Source organism: Takifugu rubripes, chromosome 9 (genome assembly GCF_901000725.2).
Source record: "Takifugu rubripes chromosome 9, fTakRub1.2, whole genome shotgun sequence".
Lineage (NCBI taxonomy): Eukaryota > Metazoa > Chordata > Actinopteri > Tetraodontiformes > Tetraodontidae > Takifugu > Takifugu rubripes.
The window spans coordinates 7,792,781-7,810,536 of record NC_042293.1 but is presented as its reverse complement, the minus strand read 5'-3'; the positions used below and the strand labels follow the sequence as shown (position 1 = coordinate 7,810,536).

At 46.2% G+C, this 17,756-nt stretch overlaps 1 protein-coding gene across 5 annotated transcripts in view; it reads left to right on the top strand.

The window, feature by feature from the left end:
* Window positions 1-17,756, top strand: part of LOC101061118 (leucine-rich repeat-containing protein 4C) — a 76,631-nt gene that overhangs the window by 50,675 nt on the left and 8,200 nt on the right. For 2 of the 5 annotated variants that reach the window (XM_029842129.1, XM_029842128.1), the window contains one exon: window positions 14,017-14,097. The exons of 1 other annotated variant lie outside the window; for it this stretch is intronic. The gene's annotated coding sequence lies outside the window, so the exon portion shown is untranslated. Of the gene's footprint in view, window positions 1-7,855; window positions 8,117-11,782; window positions 11,933-14,016; window positions 14,098-17,756 lie in introns of those variants that run through there. 2 more of the 5 variants (XM_029842130.1, XM_029842131.1) reach the window with 2 other exon arrangements.

Below are 17,756 nucleotides of genomic sequence, written 5' to 3'. Positions count from 1 at the left end.
ACATTAAAAGAGAGCTGCCATCACCAGGAGAAACTAGCTTAGCCTAATGTCAGTGGAGAAGCAAAATCCGGTAATACTGTCAGTGAAAGTAATTGCTTTGAAAGGAACTATCTCCAAATTCATCAGCGTCATTATTTCTGCTGACTTCTGCAACTCTAATGGTGTAAAAGGCTAATTTGTTTAGCTCCTCCGGTTTAATCACTGTCTTTTCAGTCACTCTTCTGTATACCCCCAACTTTGTCTCCACCACCCTGTTTCATTTGATTCTTCTTCTTTTTTTGTCCTAATCTTGGTGATTTATGCAAAGTAATTGGTTTAGGCAACTGTTTATCCACATCCTACACATTTCCCCGCGAATGCAAAGGCTGAATCTGCTAACCTGAGCGCCTTCAATTACTCAGCTATTCCAGGGGACTGTCAATGGCTGATTTCAGCTGCAGTGTTCCCTTGGTAATGGGGAAGCTAAAGATGGATGGCTGCTGGTGCATGGCACAAACAAGGCCTGCTTTGGGGAGAAGGCGAGCACATCAGCGCTATTGTTAACACATAGCGGGAGATTAGCACTGATGGTTGGATGTGAGCTAGCAGGCTTGGCTGGTATTCCGCGCTAACCAAGCCCACCCCTGCTGCTTCCGCCACCGTGCTACAATTATCCAGAATGGCTGCAGACATGATCACTCACCTCGGGGGCCCTGCAGTCAATTTATCACCAATCACTGGAATATTACCGCTTTGGAGGCAATGCGACGACGGGCTTAAGGCACCCATATAAATGATATACCGTACCGCTCCAGAATTAGCTGTCGCCATTCGTTGCGGGAGCGCTCTGAGTTCTGACACCGACACCTTCTCAAAAGGCAGATCGAGGAGTGAGTCATTGACACACAATAAGAGAGGTGCTGACATAAACATGCTCGCTAAAGCTACCTGAAAGGAACTTCACACTACTATCAGGAGGGAAGTGATGATATGAAATGGCTTCACTAAAGGGGCATTGCAGTTATGAGGACAGAAACACACACACACAATTTTCTGCCTGATTAATGTCACTATTAATTAAGAGACAAAGAGCCAAATGGTGGTGAACACGGCTTGATGTGCAGACATATAAAAGAGACTCAACGGAATACATTTTTTTCCCATTTCCTCTTTCCATGTCATCAGTCTCCCATCTATTTCTTCTTCTCCTTCTATATTAAGCTCTTCTGGGTTAATCATTCCTAGAGGACAACAGCACCTAAAAAAAAAAGGTGCCACACAATCGTGTGGAGTCAACCTCTTCACAGCTCTCAGAGCGACACACTTTAAAAGAAGTGATGTGCGTTAACTCCGCTCTGGCTCCGCACGGAACGGATCCACTTGACCTTATTTCTCATCCGTCCCGTCCTTTCACTCCGACACGGCGAGAGGTTTGACTCATCATCATCGCACGAGGCATTCCATCATATAGCTCTGCCGTGGCAAGAAAGTGTGCTAATTTATTTGTTTGCATATGGAGAACGTGTTCGCTCTGACGGATGGCTTCGGCTCCCCCTGCAGGCTCAGGGGTTACAATGGAATTTGCTTTGTGACTCTCAGAGGACCGCATCCATAAATAGACCGAGATACACCTCCACACGTGTAAAGTACAGGAAACGTACAGTACCGAACACACTTCCTCCACAGTGAAGTATACACACACAGGGCTGATTATGCAGCCCATGTCTGCATATAAATAATACATATGCATACAGAATACTGGGTCTCTCTTGTGGATAGAAGAAAGAAAAAAGAGAAATGCCTTTGTGAAGCTCCAAAGCGCATTGACAGTACGATTAGATCCGATAAGCATTAAAGTCTTCTAACGTCGTCAAAAGAAACCGGCAGTTGACAGTAATTGTTCAACCTCAAATTAGTCTGCTTAGTGGCTTTCTTAATCAATTTGGTTGTGAACTGAGATGTGATGTGACTGCAAACATGGAGTCAGTCTTTCTCTGAACCACACACACATGCACACGCACATGCACACACACACACACACATGCTCCCAGGGTCTCTGGCAAAGTTAAATGTCTGCCAGCTGAGCATGTCCCTCACTCAGTCTTTTGTAAATCTCCAGCTGAAGCTGTGTAATTTATCTGCCACGAATGCACTGGGAACAAAGGTTTCACAGGCAAAGTCCCTGCATCTTTGTTACAAAGAGAATGTAAAATGTTTCCGCTTCCCTCAGTCTGGGTTGGTATGTCATATGCATATTGTATAAGAATCGACTGCTGGTTTGTAGTTTTCTAGAGCCTTGAGTGCTGTAAACAGCCCTTAGCCCCAGATCCTCCGCTGTGTTCTGTAATGGAGTATATATTTAAGTTCAAACTGGAGAGGCTTCTGGTTTTGGTTCTGTAACAGATCTGTACGCGCCACTCTTTGGATCAGTGCTTTAAGACGTGAAATAAAAGGTTTGAGACTTCTCTCTCAAACAGCGGAGGCCATTACGCCCGTGGGTGAGTTGGGTGCATGGCAGGAGGAAACATACGTCTTTGATTCATTTCTTCTTCCTGCGAGTGTCTCATAACCTGATTCATCCCCAAAATGGATTAACTGGAGTAAGATTTCTTTGGTCAGGAAGCACCAGTATTTTGTGAGATCATTCACAGAGTCTATTATTAAAACCTGGTTACGTAAAGCACCAGGAGACGACACCAACGGGTAGTGATTCACCAGAATTCAATTGTATAACAGGCCCACTTCTACATGGAAGGTAGAGGAGTGTGTGAGTGACTGTGTGTGTTCAGCAGTATTTTACTCAAGATTTTAGTAACCAAAGCTGAGATTTGAATGTGTAGGAGACGCTACTGAGTCCGTTTCTGACTCCACTGCTGCCCTCACCATGCTGGTGTGCTCATTATCACCGGTTTACTGAACCACAACTGTGTATTTTTATTTTCTAATTGTCAGTGTGACCATATCAGAAATGATGCTTTTTTGCAGAGCTGAATTTAGTGATTTTTTTGTGTGCCTCCATGGCTACAGGGCTGGTGTTTATAGTGAGGAGCAGCATTGTTGAGGGCTGTCACTGTCTTCAGCTTCAGGTTTTTATGGCTTCACCAAAGGCTGCTCCAGCTCCTGCCGACATACAGGCTCGTCTCCATCCTCGATTGTGTCATTGACGGTCGGGTCACCAGCAAAGTTGCACGTAAGGGTGTTTGGAGATGCAGTCGTTTGTGTAGAGTGTGAAGAGCAGTGGGGGCAGGACACACCCCTGGGGAGCGCCAGTGCTGAGGGCCTGGGCTGTGGAGGTGAACTATCCCAGCCTCAGCAACTCCTCCAGTCTGCAAGGGTGCTGGTAATCCTCAGAGAGTTGGCTGGGCTCAGCAAAGTGGAACAGATAGGATAGGATCCAGATGATGCAGGATGTAGTTTAGGCTCAGAGGCAAATGGCAGGGGGTCCAGCAGGGGGGGGGTGGCCATGCTTTTCAGATGGATCACCAGTCTGTTGACCGATTTTATGACCACAGACACCAGAGTCACTGGGTAGCAGGGGCAGGTTGCAAAGCCAACAACTCCTCAGGAGGAATCCCAGGCCAGCCTAGAGACACAGTCTCTCTTGGTTTGTCCTTGGGTCCACTCCTGGATGGACATGCCCAAAACACCTCCATTCTGGAGGCACCCTAATCACTTCAATCTCACCTCCTCTCAATGCTCTGGCCTCCTCCAGGAGCACAGCCAACCCACTGAGGATTATGATGTCGCTTGTACTTGATCTTGTCCTGTCTGTCATTACCCAAAGCTCATGACCAAGGGTGAGAGTCACAACATGTACTGACTGATATACTTGGAGCCTCACCTACCGGCTTTGCTCTGTCTTCACCCCAGTGGACCAGTTCACCCTCAGAAGCAACAGACTGTATTCATTCAGCTGGTGATGGAAGCTTTCTTCCATTAACTTGCTTTTTGGAAGAAACTGGATGTTTCACCTCTCATCTGAGAGGTTTATTCAGTTCTGACCAGCTTTGTGGGTGCTGAGATGTAAGTTTTTGAAACTCTTGTAAAGAGTTTTCAACCCCAGTCCAGCTGACTCTTCACCATATCTGGAAGAATTACTCTGATTTGGATGAATGAGAACCTTCAGAGAGATGGATGTTCCTCAAGTTTCTCAAGGAGCACAGACTTAATAGCTCCTTTGAGTCACTTACTTCCATAGAGACAAGTATGTGATGTTTGGGATTTATCCGGACTCGTTTTTACTTTTGGAATATTGTGTCAAAGTCCATGGATGTTAACGAAACACACTCAGCGGGTGCTGGTTTCCTTTTGTGCAGGGATGCTGACCTTATCTAAGGCGAGAGAGGCCCGCAAGTTCTTCAGATGACCTATTCTGTGGATGAGTCATCAGAGTGCTTTTGGAGGAATTGTGAGAACTCTCGGAAGAGTTCAGCCCCGTCCCAGTGCTGTTGTTTTTGCTCTTTGTAGGAGGTATTTACTACTAGCTTGCTCCAGTGTTTTTTAACTCTCATCAGCACGGTTGATTTTTTGTGACCTTTGACATCGTGGTGTACAACATCTCAAAATCCACCCATCTGTTCATCTACACAATCATAGTAGCGTGCACACGTCCTGTAACAGCATTACAGCCAGAGTGTCTGTTTGGGAGATGCTCACTTTCATTCGCAAGTCCTTTGAACGCGGCAAATTAAGCATTCTACAGTCGGCTTATCTGCTGACCCTTCAACAGTCTGATGACCTTCTTTATCCTTTCATCTCACTCCCTCTTTAATTCTTTGCTTCCCATTTTGCTTGATGTCCTTGATATCCTCGATGGGCCCAAAGAGGCGCGGCCAAAAAAAAAAAAGCCTAATCGGGTAGCATCTAGATTAAACTGCACACAATCGGCTGCGCCTCCATAATCTTGTGATCGCAGGAGCAACAAAATAAATTCAGACAAAAAAATAAAAAAAGAATAAACAGGCAATATTTCTTAAGGAAGAAAAGGGCCCACTTGAACAGAAGCTTTCAGCTGAAGTTCTCTGCTCTCAACAGCAGCCAGGAGGATGAGTGACTTTAAATAAAAGCTTTCTGTTGGTATTCCATCCAGACCTTCCACATATTCTTCGGCGCAGGTCAGAATTTACACCGTCCATTTAATACAGAAAGATAAAACACCGACGAACGGCAGTAACATTTTACACAGGTCATGGCGAGCCGAGCCATCTGACCTGGCAGCCGTCCCGGAAAAAGAAATTGTGGGAAATCACAGCTGCTGTATCGCCCTCTCTCCTTGCTGTGCGCGTGACTCGCACTCAGACATACGTTAGCCTGTCCCTCTGAGCCACCAGAGGGGGTGGGGGGGCAGGCTTATTTATCATGTTTAATTTGTTTTCCAGAGTGTCTCTTGTGTTCTTAGCTAGTTATCAAAGGGGCTTGATCCCTCCTCCCTCATACAGTACAGCATGCATTAACCAAGAGAGAAATCCCATAATAATAACAGGAAAAAACACATTTAGTTAGTAAATAATTTTGAGCTTACGTGTGCACATGTGTAAAGCATCATGTGAATTAGAGTGACTTTTCTTGACTTTCTAAACGTCCTCGCTCTGCAATGGTGTTGTACTGCATGTTGAACGCATAATCACGACACAGGGAGCGAACGGAATTAATCAGAGCAGATGAAGACAGTTAGCCTCCCACCCGAGCGCTGTTAGAGCCCACAGTGGTCCAGCAGTGGAAGGGGCAGTGACCCGTGCCGAGGGTTCTGCTTCAGTAATTAAAGTTCACTGCTTTTCTACGGCATCCCGTTTATGGACTCATTTCTTTCAGCGTGAGGTTCGGCTAAAATAGAGTGCGATTTAGAGTCCAAATGATGTGGGTTTCCATACGATCCCGCCTCCTCAGTCGTCCCCCAGAGCAAGAGAAGACAGGTGAGGTGGAGGGAAGGTGAATGAAAGGACACGGGAAGGGAAGAGGAACAAAATAAGAAGGTTATTGCATTGGTGCGCTCAAATTTGATTTATGCTTCGTCCATTGTTAGCGTCCGCCTTTGAAGATCCGCAAAAGCAAGAGTCCATTTTCTTGTTACTGTTGTGGGGGAGATTAGCAGAGAGCAGGCTTGTTTCTATTCAGGAAATAATGAAGAGTGTGTCCTCGCACAAACCCCGCTCCCCTCTCGCAGTCGGCCTGAGCAGGTTCGTCGGTGTACGTCATTTATCTCCCCAGCTTTAGAATTGCTACGAAATGTTCAAGCTTTGTCATTCTTGGCAAATCCGCTCTCATTTGTCAAATAATAACATATTATTCAGATGCCAACGACACCTGAGGATGACACAGGGTAACACTTTTTCAGCAATCATCAACACCTCATTCTCACCGGTTTGTACTATCCTGCACAGCTGGAAGCATGAAAACAAGCCTAAAAGGTTCCATTGACATAAGTATTCAGAGTCTTTACTTGGTGCTTAGTTGAAGCAACTTTGGAAGCAATTACATCCTCCAGTCTCCTTCAGTATCAGGCTACAAGATTTCCACACCAGGATTTGGGGATATTCTGACATTCTGCCACAAAGAGTTCAAGCATGCTTTCATCAGACCTGAGAATCTTGTTTCCCACAGTCAGGGAATCGTGTAGACGCCAGGTGAGCTTTCAGGTGTTTTTATTGAGCAGCAGTCCGCCTGGACACTCATCCAGACAGGTGGAGTGTCGCAATGACAATGACACTTTAGGAACCTTGTTCTGTCTCCACACAGGCTCTTTGGAGCTCCGCCAGAGTTCCTGGTCACTCACTTTGGTCAGCTGGCTTGTTTCTTTGTCCATTTAAGAATGATGGAGGCCTCTGTGCTCTTGGGAAAACTTCAGCGGAGCAAAGAAAAGTGTATCTCTACCCACATCTGTACTTTTATACATAAAACCGACAGGTATGTGTCTTTACAACTCACGTCCATTCAATTAAATGACCCATAGATGGACCCCGGTCAAGGTGTGGAAGTGTCTCAGAGACGATCAACGGAAGCTATTTAGGTTTTTCCTAAAAACAAACAAAACTCTCTTTCCAGTTTGTCATTCTAGGAGCTGGAGGACAAATTAATGAGAGCATATTTGCTTTTATTAAATAGCAAAATACGACAGTTTGATCAGTGCATCATTATTTCATTACATGAGGTCGGATCGTCCTTCTGACACACTCATGAATCATCAGGTGTGGTTCAAAAAGCTGGTGCGAGAGGGACACCCTTTCTAGTCATTATTTGAAGTTTGGGCCCATCAATTATTATCATTTGACACTTTCACGTCCACGGCCTCTCATAGGGAAGCAGGGTGAGACGTTTTCCTCCGGTTTTCCTTGTTAGAGCGCTTCTTCAAACCTCTCCAGTTTAATTGTGCAGCTTTCTGAAAGCATAGCGATGGAACAAGGTCCTGGGTCCCTCTCCAGATGGGCGAGAGGGGAAGGGATTACCTTACATCCGGCTGAAAATCTTAAGCTCCATTGCATAGTTTCCACAGAGTTCGTATTTTTAGCATCGTGACTTTTTTGCGGCAGCGGAGACCCTCCCAAACGGCCCGAATGTAAGGATGCATTTGACACTTTTATTCATTAAGAGAAACAAGGAGCAGAGAGGCAGTCTTTCATGAGCTCCCATGATAACAGAGGCGTGCCTGCACCAGGCCATGGAGAGCAGCCTCACGAAGCTGATGCAGCTCAACTTCTCTGCCTCCTCAATAATTCAACGTGGTCCTAGCGGAGTAAAGGTGTCAGCCAAGACGCTCCTGCCGCTGGTTCCTCAGAAAACAGAGGTGGAACGATGACAAGGAAACACCGGAGGGGACGGGGGGGGGGCGGCGCTCTTTTTAATGACTCTGGAGTGTGATGGGAATGCCGTTAATGAGGAAGGATGGGATAAGACGCTGCGCTTCCCACATACAGGCAGACAAATCTGGGAGGAGCCCGGCAAGGTCCTCGGCTCGGCTGTGCTCGATGCAGCTGCAGCTGAGCGAGGCGCCGCAGAGCTCTGCAGACCACAGTGTGGGATGAATCGAGTCTGACTGTGAGGCGGGCGAATACAGCACGGAGAATGAGCGGCTCCGCTCCGTTTCTTCCTCTCTGCCTTCTCCCAGAGAGACCGTGGCAGCACTCTGGTGAAGATCAGAAAGGTAGGAGATGGAAAGCGAATGGGAGCGGGGAGCAGAGAGGGGGGAGTGGGGTTGTGGTGGTGGTGGAGGGGGACAAGACAGTAGCCCCAGGAGCCCCATCTCTAGTCAGTTATACCACTGGGACCCTCCCCAACAATCTTCAGTTTCCATCTGCAGATGAAAAATAAATAACCTCTTCAGACGGCCCTCCTTCTCCTCCGAGGAAACCAGCTTTCCCAGGAGCAGTGCTCACTTTCCGCGCAGTTATCACTCTGTCTTTTCCCTTTAACACGCCGCCTTTCCTCCACACACTGTCACGTCCATATGATGTATCTCCAATGCAGATGTGCCGGCCATTACCAGGCCTGGATGAAAGTCGGGGCAGAGCAGAGAGAGACCGTGTCACCCTTCAAATACTCCCCCAGCAAATCGCCGTGCCATCACATCTTCTGTCCATCATCTCATCGCTGTCTTTGTCCCCCCACCATTCCAATTCTGAGCCGAATCCCTTTGTCCTAGTCGCAGACAGCACCAAAAGTAGCGTTACCTGTCTCCTCTCAACATTTCTTGTGTAAACATGGCTGACGGAATAGGGCAGCGGGATCGTCCGGGCACAGGAGCCACTCCGTAGCGCTCTAATGCTGAAAGCCTTGTCAAAGGAAGACGTGATAGTTGATTGCGCAGGACAATTTCTCCCTCCTATCTGCTGCGATCCAGGGGCTTTCATGCGAAAAGATGAGTGTTGGAAATATCATTTGCCGTGCGCAAATCTGGGTTTGAAAGTCCACTTTGTACCTGTCAAAGCGGATCCTTCATCCAATTCAAATCCATCCGATGCGGCTTTTATATGACAGCAGTGTCACGAGGCGTTTGTGAATGCTAGCAGCATTCGTGGTTTTCTTCGACGACGCGTTAATTGCACAGCCACAAATATTCTCTCCTCAGCTCGTCTCTATCCTCAGAAATCAGAAACGTTCAACGTTATAATTAACCTACCATTATTTGTTATTCGGTATTCTCTTCAGGGATGCCCGTAGCTTTAGCTTCTGACACCTTTATTATGTTTATCTTTTGTAGTATCCAAAAAGAAATCAGGCTAACGTCCCTGCAGCACTTAGCAGGGACTTGGAAACGCTCAGGCCTGGTCCGCCAACGTGGCCCCGTGTAGATAAAGCTTCTGTGTGGCTCGGCGCCTCACGATGAAAGACGTCCACCTGGGCTTTTGGAACAACGCGGAAGAGTTGTCTGCGTTAGAAGAAACATTTTGTTTTAAATGCTTTGTTGTTTTGCCATTGGAAAGTGGTTAAATGTTTTCTGTTGTTTTCTTTCTCAAAGATTTATTTTTTCCTTGTGGGAAAACATGAACGAGGATACTGCATTCATTTATTGATCAAGACTGCAATCGCGTGCAGGGTAAAGAAAGCTCAAGTATGTCCCTGGCACTATCAGGCTAGCTTGGTCAGCTAAACTGGACTCAATCAGGATGTTGTGATTAGAAAATACAAAATGTACAAATGAGGGTTCAGCCTCAAGCAACCACAAACATTCCAGGAGAAAGACAACGCCTCAATATACTCCCCATTTTTAAAAAAAATAAAGAAAGAAGTAATCAATGGTTGTGTCAGTTCTTGGATGGCTCAAGTGACACTTCAGCCTCATTCCAAATGATACACGGTTCAGAAGACTTCCTATGGATTTTCTTCCCCTCGATATTGTTGAATATTCACATCTATGTTTGATTTATCAGCGTTCCGCAAAAGGCAATTAAAGGTCACCAAAATCAAATGCACCATTCTCTGGAGAGCATTATGGTCTACAATATATGTCAAAACAATCTAATCAGGAGTTTTCAGTATTATAAGGTCGGGCTAAATAAGCAATCCGTCTTTGATTAACAACACCAAAAATCTTCAATCAGAGGACCCAAAAATGTCACCATTGTCAGCGAGCGTGGCTTCTCCTGACTCCAACAGCAGGGATTCCGGCATGAAACGGGCCGGAAAGCCACAAATTTTGAGTAAGATGTGCATCACAGCAGAAAGATTTTGAAATCATCCTCTTTGCCGCTCTCACCATTGGGGTGACTCTTTTTTAACCCATCCTGGTCACTCCCACCTACCTCAGTCATATAAACGTTCTTTTTTTGCACCCAGAAGTCCTTGGCATTCCTCCCTAATTGGTATTTAACTGTGCTTTTTTGGGTTTCTTTCGCCTCTCTCATGTTTCCTTTATTCTCTGTTGCTGTATCTCATGTTTCCTGCTCATTAATTAGCAGGAATTATCTTCTTTAGACCACACAGCGTTGGCCCATTCTACAATGACGCACTCTACATGATGGATTCACGCGTGCCTTCTGTTAGCATGCGCTCCTTTCATAGCCCTTTTCCTGGCTTTTCATTAGGCAAGCTGGCATTTTCCCCACTAACTATCACAGGTCGGCCATTTACTTCTCCATCTTTCATGTTCCCTCACTTTTAAAGGCACTTTTTGCCGGATTCTTCCTTCTGCTGTTGGAGTGTTGTGTCATCTCTCACAAAGACTAGGCCTCCTGTTTGCCATCCGTCTGGAAGGCCTGATTGGCTCTCCTGTCAAAAACAACTGATTTTGAATCTTGAAAAGATAAATAAATAAAACGAGAGGCGGAGAGTGAGAGGCGGAGAGACGTAAAAGAGCGTTTCATTGTCAAAATTCATTAATAAAAGAGACAAAGAGTCAAATGAATGTTTCATGCTCGCTAAAGTGCTTCTGTTCACAGTCAATCTACCTTTTCTCCTCCTCTTCACATCTTTTACCTTGGGTTTCTTCTCTGCCATTTTTCCTCCCTCCTTTGCAGGGCCTGTTTCATCTCTCCTCTACGGCTTGAACTCTCTTTGGACTCCAAATGCTAATTCAGTCAGGCACTTAATCAGACATATTAATTCCATATCTCCCCTGATTGCAGTAATTCCACTCTGCAGAGAGTTTGTCCGCGGCGTCCTTTCAGGGCGGCAGCATTTTTTCTCTGTTTTTTTTTAACGCTTCGCTGTTGCGAGACCAGTAAAAAGGATTTATTCGAAAAGAGATCCGCCACGCAATGACAGCAAATACACGGGGAGGATAATGCACAGCAGCAGTGGTCTGTGTTGACTCATGCTTTGATGTGATCCTCCGACCCTCCAGCCATTTTCGACTTGTAGATAGCAGTGTTTAATGTCGGGCCGACAAGCCTTCTGTGCTAAACTAATTTGACCTCATTTTGCAGCATTTTTTACCAATTACACATAAGTGAGGGAGCGACAATGGCCGCCGCTTTGCTGAAACAAACGGCTCTGCCTCTCACAAGGGCCGGGTTGCCGTGTGCATAGTATTGACTGCTAAGTCATTACACTGTCACAAAAAAAAGGTGCGCCACACATTCTAGCACATAGCGATGGACTTAACGATGAACACCGGCATGCGTTAATGAATTCAAAGTAAAGATTTAGGCCCCTTCTAAATGAATTAAGTCTCAGATTGTGTGATTGGGAGGCTCCCAAAACGGCATTCTTTAGACTTCAGCGTCCGCTAATGGGCTTTTGTCTCATTGGCACCATCTTTTCCCTGGATTTTTTTTTTTTGTCTTGACGCTGAAAACTTTGTTTGTAAAGATCGTTGTTTGCATTTGCAGCGTGCCAGAGAAATGCCTGGAGGGATCAGTGCATGCCTTCAAACCTCGCATGATCTGTCTGCTCGAACGGCAACGTAGCTGGAGCCGAAGCCACGATGCATTCTTGCAACAACAAAATCTATCTCTATCTGCCGCCGGGCAGGCGGGCCTGTTGAGGAGCCTCCACCAGACACGAATGGATTTACCATTAGGTAATGACAAACGGCGAGCGCGGCTGAGCTGACTTCAGCACTTACGGCTCCTTTGGGACCCCCGTACTCTCCACGCTGCAGACCACACTGACCACCCCCCACACACACCAGAGAAATTAATTGAAGGAGTAGCTGTGCAGCAAATTGATTCTTCCTGACGTGCACCTTTGGTGGTTTCCAGCGGGCGATGTCGGGTGACCTCTGGGTCAAAATCTGCCACAGCGAGGAGCAGAAGGCAGCGATATTATTCTGGATTTGTCCTGCTGCCTTTGCTTTTGCTGAGGGATTTTATCTCTAGGAGTTCAAGTGAGGTAAAAGGAGACGCCAATAGTGATTGTGTTGTTTTTTTTGTACAGAACACACCAGAGGATATCTGTTAAAGGACAAGGCTTCATTATGTGAAAGATAAATTGGGAAAACAACTGCTGCATCCATGCCAATGAGGTTAAAAAGTTTATTTTAAATACTGCTCAACCCTAAAAAGAGCTATTCACCATAGTTTAAACATTAAAACTTTGGAATATAAATGGGTAGTTTAGGGTTTATGAAGCCAATGGCGCTGACAATAAAAGCCAACTGCAACTTTTGTTAACGGGCCCTTTTAGTTTCATTTTAATGTTAGCTAGCACCAAGTTGTTATAAAAGTTTAAGCCTTGAACCTTCAATTAAAGCTTGAGAGTTTTCAAGGTTTTAACAAGCCTTTTTTTGTTGTATTGTTCTTTTGTTTTAAGATTGTTACCTTAAAGTAAATGTTCCTGTTCTAGAGGTCGCAATTTCTTCCTCTCTTTTGTGATCTCAGCCTCTGATGTTTTTTGTCCTTGGCACTGAGCGGTAAGGTCGCGCGACAATGGATTTCCTTTGTGTTTTCCTTGCTTGGACATCAGAAACCTTGAAGGCACTGCCTCGTTATTCCCTTCATCTGGGGCCGTGGGAGCGCTCCTGAGCAGCGTGGTTTGAAAAATAGAACTTTTGTTGAAATAAATAATAAAACAAAGAACCTCAAACCACAGACTTCAAAGTGTCCTTTAAAGTGTCGTGGAAATTCAACAAGCATTGTTTTGTAGTAGCCAAAGAATAAGTAGCTTTAAACACTTATGTCCAAACTGTATATCTCATAAGCTACACTGAAGCTAATGCTAAAGGAGAGACGGGTGGAAAAGGGTTCCAGACAATCAGCTGCATTAACAAATGTGCAGTTTTATCTAAAATGCCTTTACCATGACCTTTACTACATGTGTGTCACCAACGCGGTTAGCTTCAGCAAACCTGACGACACGATACCAAGATCTGCTTTTGAACCTCATGAGTGTCTCAGACTCAGTGAAAACATACGTCCTGCTGCAATGACGCTGTCGCAAGACTCTGTGTGGTCATCAGAGCACAATATGGTGTGTACTGATTGCACAGTAATTACTTTTGGCACGTAGCACAGCTTTAATTAAAGTCGGTGCTAACCGAGAGCCAAAAAGGCGGCGAAGCCCTTATCTTAAAGTAACGTCCGGGGTCACGGCAGATGAATGCGCCTGTGCATCGGCGAGGCGCTCGTTTGCACCCACGCTTGTGTCACCACACGGTTGGACGGGAAGAGAGACGCCGAGCTTTGTCGTGCTCCCCTTTTGTCCTTCATGACTTATTCAGGAGCGTCTTGTTCTTTATCTCGGCTGCGTGTTTTTGATTGTTCGTGACTTTGACTGCCCCCCCCACCCCCCAGGGAGCCACTTCTTTTGACATACAGTAGCAGGTGCTAACGCTTGCTCGACAGAGCTCCTCAGAAGCCCGGGAACGCCGACGCCGGCACAGATTGCTGGGGAAAGTGGTTGAAGGGAAAGCTAACAAGACCACTTAATGATTATTTAGGCGCAGTAAAGAGAATTTGGAATGCGACGGGACAGGAAAGTCCCATCCTGGGGGTGTAAAAAACTGCATTTTCTCGGCTTGAGATACATCTCAAACATTGCATTATTTATTGGCTGTGTTCCGTTCCAGACAGCTCATGAAACTATGAGCAGCTACTAAGTGTATGGTTATAAATATCTCATCGTTTTTACAGTTATTTTATGTTGCACTTCCTTTTTTTCCCCCAGTGACATCGTTCTCCGGATCGGACTGACGTGAGGATGACCGAGGCTCGACGGAACCGTTTCAACCTGGACTGAAGTTGGCAGGTGGGAGAGAAAAACCCCACCGAAGCCAACGTTTGAAACAGTTTTAGGATCTGTCTCTGTCCTCATGCGGGAGTTTCCTTCAAACTGGCATGAACTTTTCCCCTTTTTATGGTTTGATCACTCTCAGAATGTGATTTTACACCAAAATAAAACCCTCATTAGTGTCCAGCGCTTGGAGATGGGAGGATATTCATTACGTTCTTTTCCACCTCTGCATGGCTCATGTATGCCTCCTCCGGCCTCTAATGATCATAAAATGATCTCAGTGGGTCAAAAAAGGTCTTAAATTATGAAGTGGACTGAATTTCTATAAATTTGATCACTTATTTTAGCTGTTTAAATGGTTTAACCACTAAGTACTTGTTCAGACACCTCATGGCAGTTACTTTTATTGGGAAAGGAAGACTGGAGTTACTTCATGGAGAGGTGTTTGCTCCAGATGGATTCTGCTGAGTCATCAGAAAGTTCGGGTTTTTTTTTCCCATCACGTCAGTGAAAAGATAAAGAGGTTCTTCAGATGAGCAGATTGAAAGGCTGGAGCAGGATGCGCCGCCGTGCAATGACCTGTGAAAGGTCTGCATCCAAAAACCGTAAAGCATTTGGTTCTTTAACGGGCCGCTTTAACGATAATCCGGTGGGCGGCGCGGCGGTGGGACGTTTCAGGGGTAAAACCAACGTCTCCTGTGACACGGACATAATTAAGGTGACATCCCCGTCGTCACGTGTGCGAGTCGAGCGATTTAAGTATCTTCAGGATGAAGCAGTGAAGGACCGCAGCTCTAAAAACTCTTCTTTTATCTTGTTCTTTGCTTTGATAAGTCGTCATTGAATTTTAAAAGCCAAAGGGAAACCACGCAGCTTCATAAACGCTGTGTTATTGTTATAATGGTGAGCGAAGTTGGTCTTGAAAGCAAAGCTGCGGATTCACAGGCGACGCGGTTGAAGTTAGCTCTTAGTTCAGGATGCGATCCAGAAGAAACGCGATTCTTTTTTTCTTTTCTTTTATTTTTCGGTTAAGAAATCGATGCAGACGCACCTTTAGTAAATATTTTCTGAACGTTCTGAATCGCAGCTGAGTTCCTCGTGCGCTTGAATAGCCAGTGAAAGAGCTCTGGATGTTGATTAAGGTGGCACAATAACGCAGCCTCACATGTTCTCAGGGATACTTTGTCCGTCTCTCTGCCCGGTTCCCTCACTTGCGCTCGGCTGGTCCGTTATCCTTTGTGCTCGGAGCTCGTGCAGATGACACAGTTGCCGTGAAAAGAAAGGAAAGCGGCCGCCGAGAACTTCCCCGCCTCCTGTCAGGGTTCGTCCTTTCTTTCCTTTTCAGCAACTCTGTCTTTCAAGCTCAATGGTGGCATGTTTTGAAGGCATGGATGCCGTCTGCACCTGCGGTTGCTGTTTTCTGACATCTAGCAAAATATCCTCTTTTTTTTCGAAAACCTGAAGAGAAAGCTGACCTTCACTACACATGTCGACTTGACCTTGGCCTCGGCCGCGTGTTGAGGGATGTTTTCTCCTCAGAGCTTCTTTGTTGCTCTAATGCACCACAGCCGAGTCAAATCCAAATAGCTGTGGATTTCAATAATCGTTACTTTGGCCTCTGCTGGATTGCAGCGCTCAATAATTGAACCGTCTCCGAAGTCCAGATGAATTTGCCTTCATTGCATTTGCTCCTCGGCTTCATCCAACAGCACCGTCGTGCTGAAATCGAGTCCAAACTGAATCGCCGGGGCGGCCCTGGTGCCCGAGCACCCGGGGTCGCGACCCCTTCACAGTCGAGCGAGACTCAAAGTGATTTACGCTAACCGTGACCTCGCGCAGACACCGGAGTGACAGAACCATTACGGACGGGCTCTGTCGTGCTGCATCCTTGAAGAGCTGCTAACAGCCATCTCTTTTCCGCGCGTCCCGCTCTGAAATGTTCACAGCCCGGAGAGCGTCGGCCCAGGAGCCTCCGCGCGGCGTGAAAAAGCAGGCTGTCACGTACGCGGCCTGTGAGCATTTTGCACATGCCGGAAGCGCTCGCCGGAGAGACAGTGTCGCAGATTACGTGCCTTCTGTCGGAAATTGGCTAGCCCAAACAGCGTGCTGGGGGTTGAGGGTGATGGGTGTGTGTGTGTGTGTGTGTGTGGGGGGGGGGGTTTGAAGATTCAATATTTCAATACATTTTCCGTGACAATTCATAGCATTTAAGTTGCTAACATGCAGCTAGTTCGGGGGACATCTCGTCTATTGTTGCTAGTGGGGAGAAATTGTGTCACATTTGACTTGCAAATGTGCACTTTGTGCGCAGGTGTGGGTGTGTGCACCAGATATAAATCTCTGTGTACATCAATATGTACTCGCAGAAGGCCGTGTGTGTGTGTATGTGTGTGTGTGGGAAGAGGTGGGGGGAGCTCCTGGTTGTCTGAAGAAGCTAATTGAATCTACTGTGGCTCATTTATCAAGAAAATGTGTCCCTAAAGGGGGGACTCCTTAAACCAGGCACATGGAAGTGTGTGTGTGTGGGGGGGGAAGGGGTGCGCCGTGTGTGTGCAGGCACCTACAGTAAATGGCAGTTGTGAGATCCCGCTTGGTAAACACAGAGCTAATCAGGTTCTGGTAATAATAGTGTTGATAATAGTGTTGATTACCTAAATCAAGCGTCATCCATGACCTCTGAACTTACTGCTTTTCTATCGCAGGCTTGTGTTAGTTTCAGCTCTTCTGCGTTGTTGGGTCTGGCACCTTCCTGTAGGCTCCCTGTTTGCTGCACAGGGACACCGTGGTCCTTGAACCAGCTATTGGTGCTGTGGGGGCAGGTGGAACGTCAAGTAATACCTGCATTTCTGTAAAGTCCTCCAAAAGGTTAGACTGTTAGACGTCTAAGCTGACCTTTGACCTGAAAAAACACAACACATCCACACCAGCAGATGACTCCATGAGCAATCAGACTGTGGAAACTTTGCAGTGGAGCTAAGCAGGCCCGTTAACTGTTTGTCTTCGACTGGATTTCCAAATGAATGTCAAACACATGGACCACTGAGCAGCCGCCCAGTCCTCTGTGTCCTCGGTCCAGATGAGACAGTGGCCAGACTGAGAGACAATTGAGAGGCTCAGGAACCTTAGAGGTGTTCTGACACCATGGGTTTCCAGTGCTGAACATTTATAGAGTACTGCGATGTTATGACTGACTGAATTTTGTTTTTTGATTAACTTTAAGCCGTAATCACCCAAATTAAAAAAAAAAAAAAACCTTAAAATATCAGAATCTTTTTAACCGGATTGCTAAAATAAACCAGCAGTGTGAATATATCAGCATTTAATGTGTGCAGTCGGTAAAAAGCAAGATCTAAAGGTTCTTTGGGGAGTTTTCTAAAGTCAGATTCCTTCCTACATCAAAGCAACAAAGATTTTACTTCAGTCTCATCAGAGCAACTGAGCTGACATCTGATGTATGTGATGAGAAAAGCCTCCTGGTGTATGACAGAAGGCCACTGTCTGATGGATGTGGTTGGTATCCCTCCCACACTGCAGTCTTTATAATTCTATCACGCCGCCGCTGGCATTATCAAGAAGTGGCCTGATTTGATTTGTATCTCATTATATACGCCTCTTTCCCTCCGTCACCCTCAGCACACGCCGGCCTCCCTCTTTCGCCCACGTCTCATTCCCAA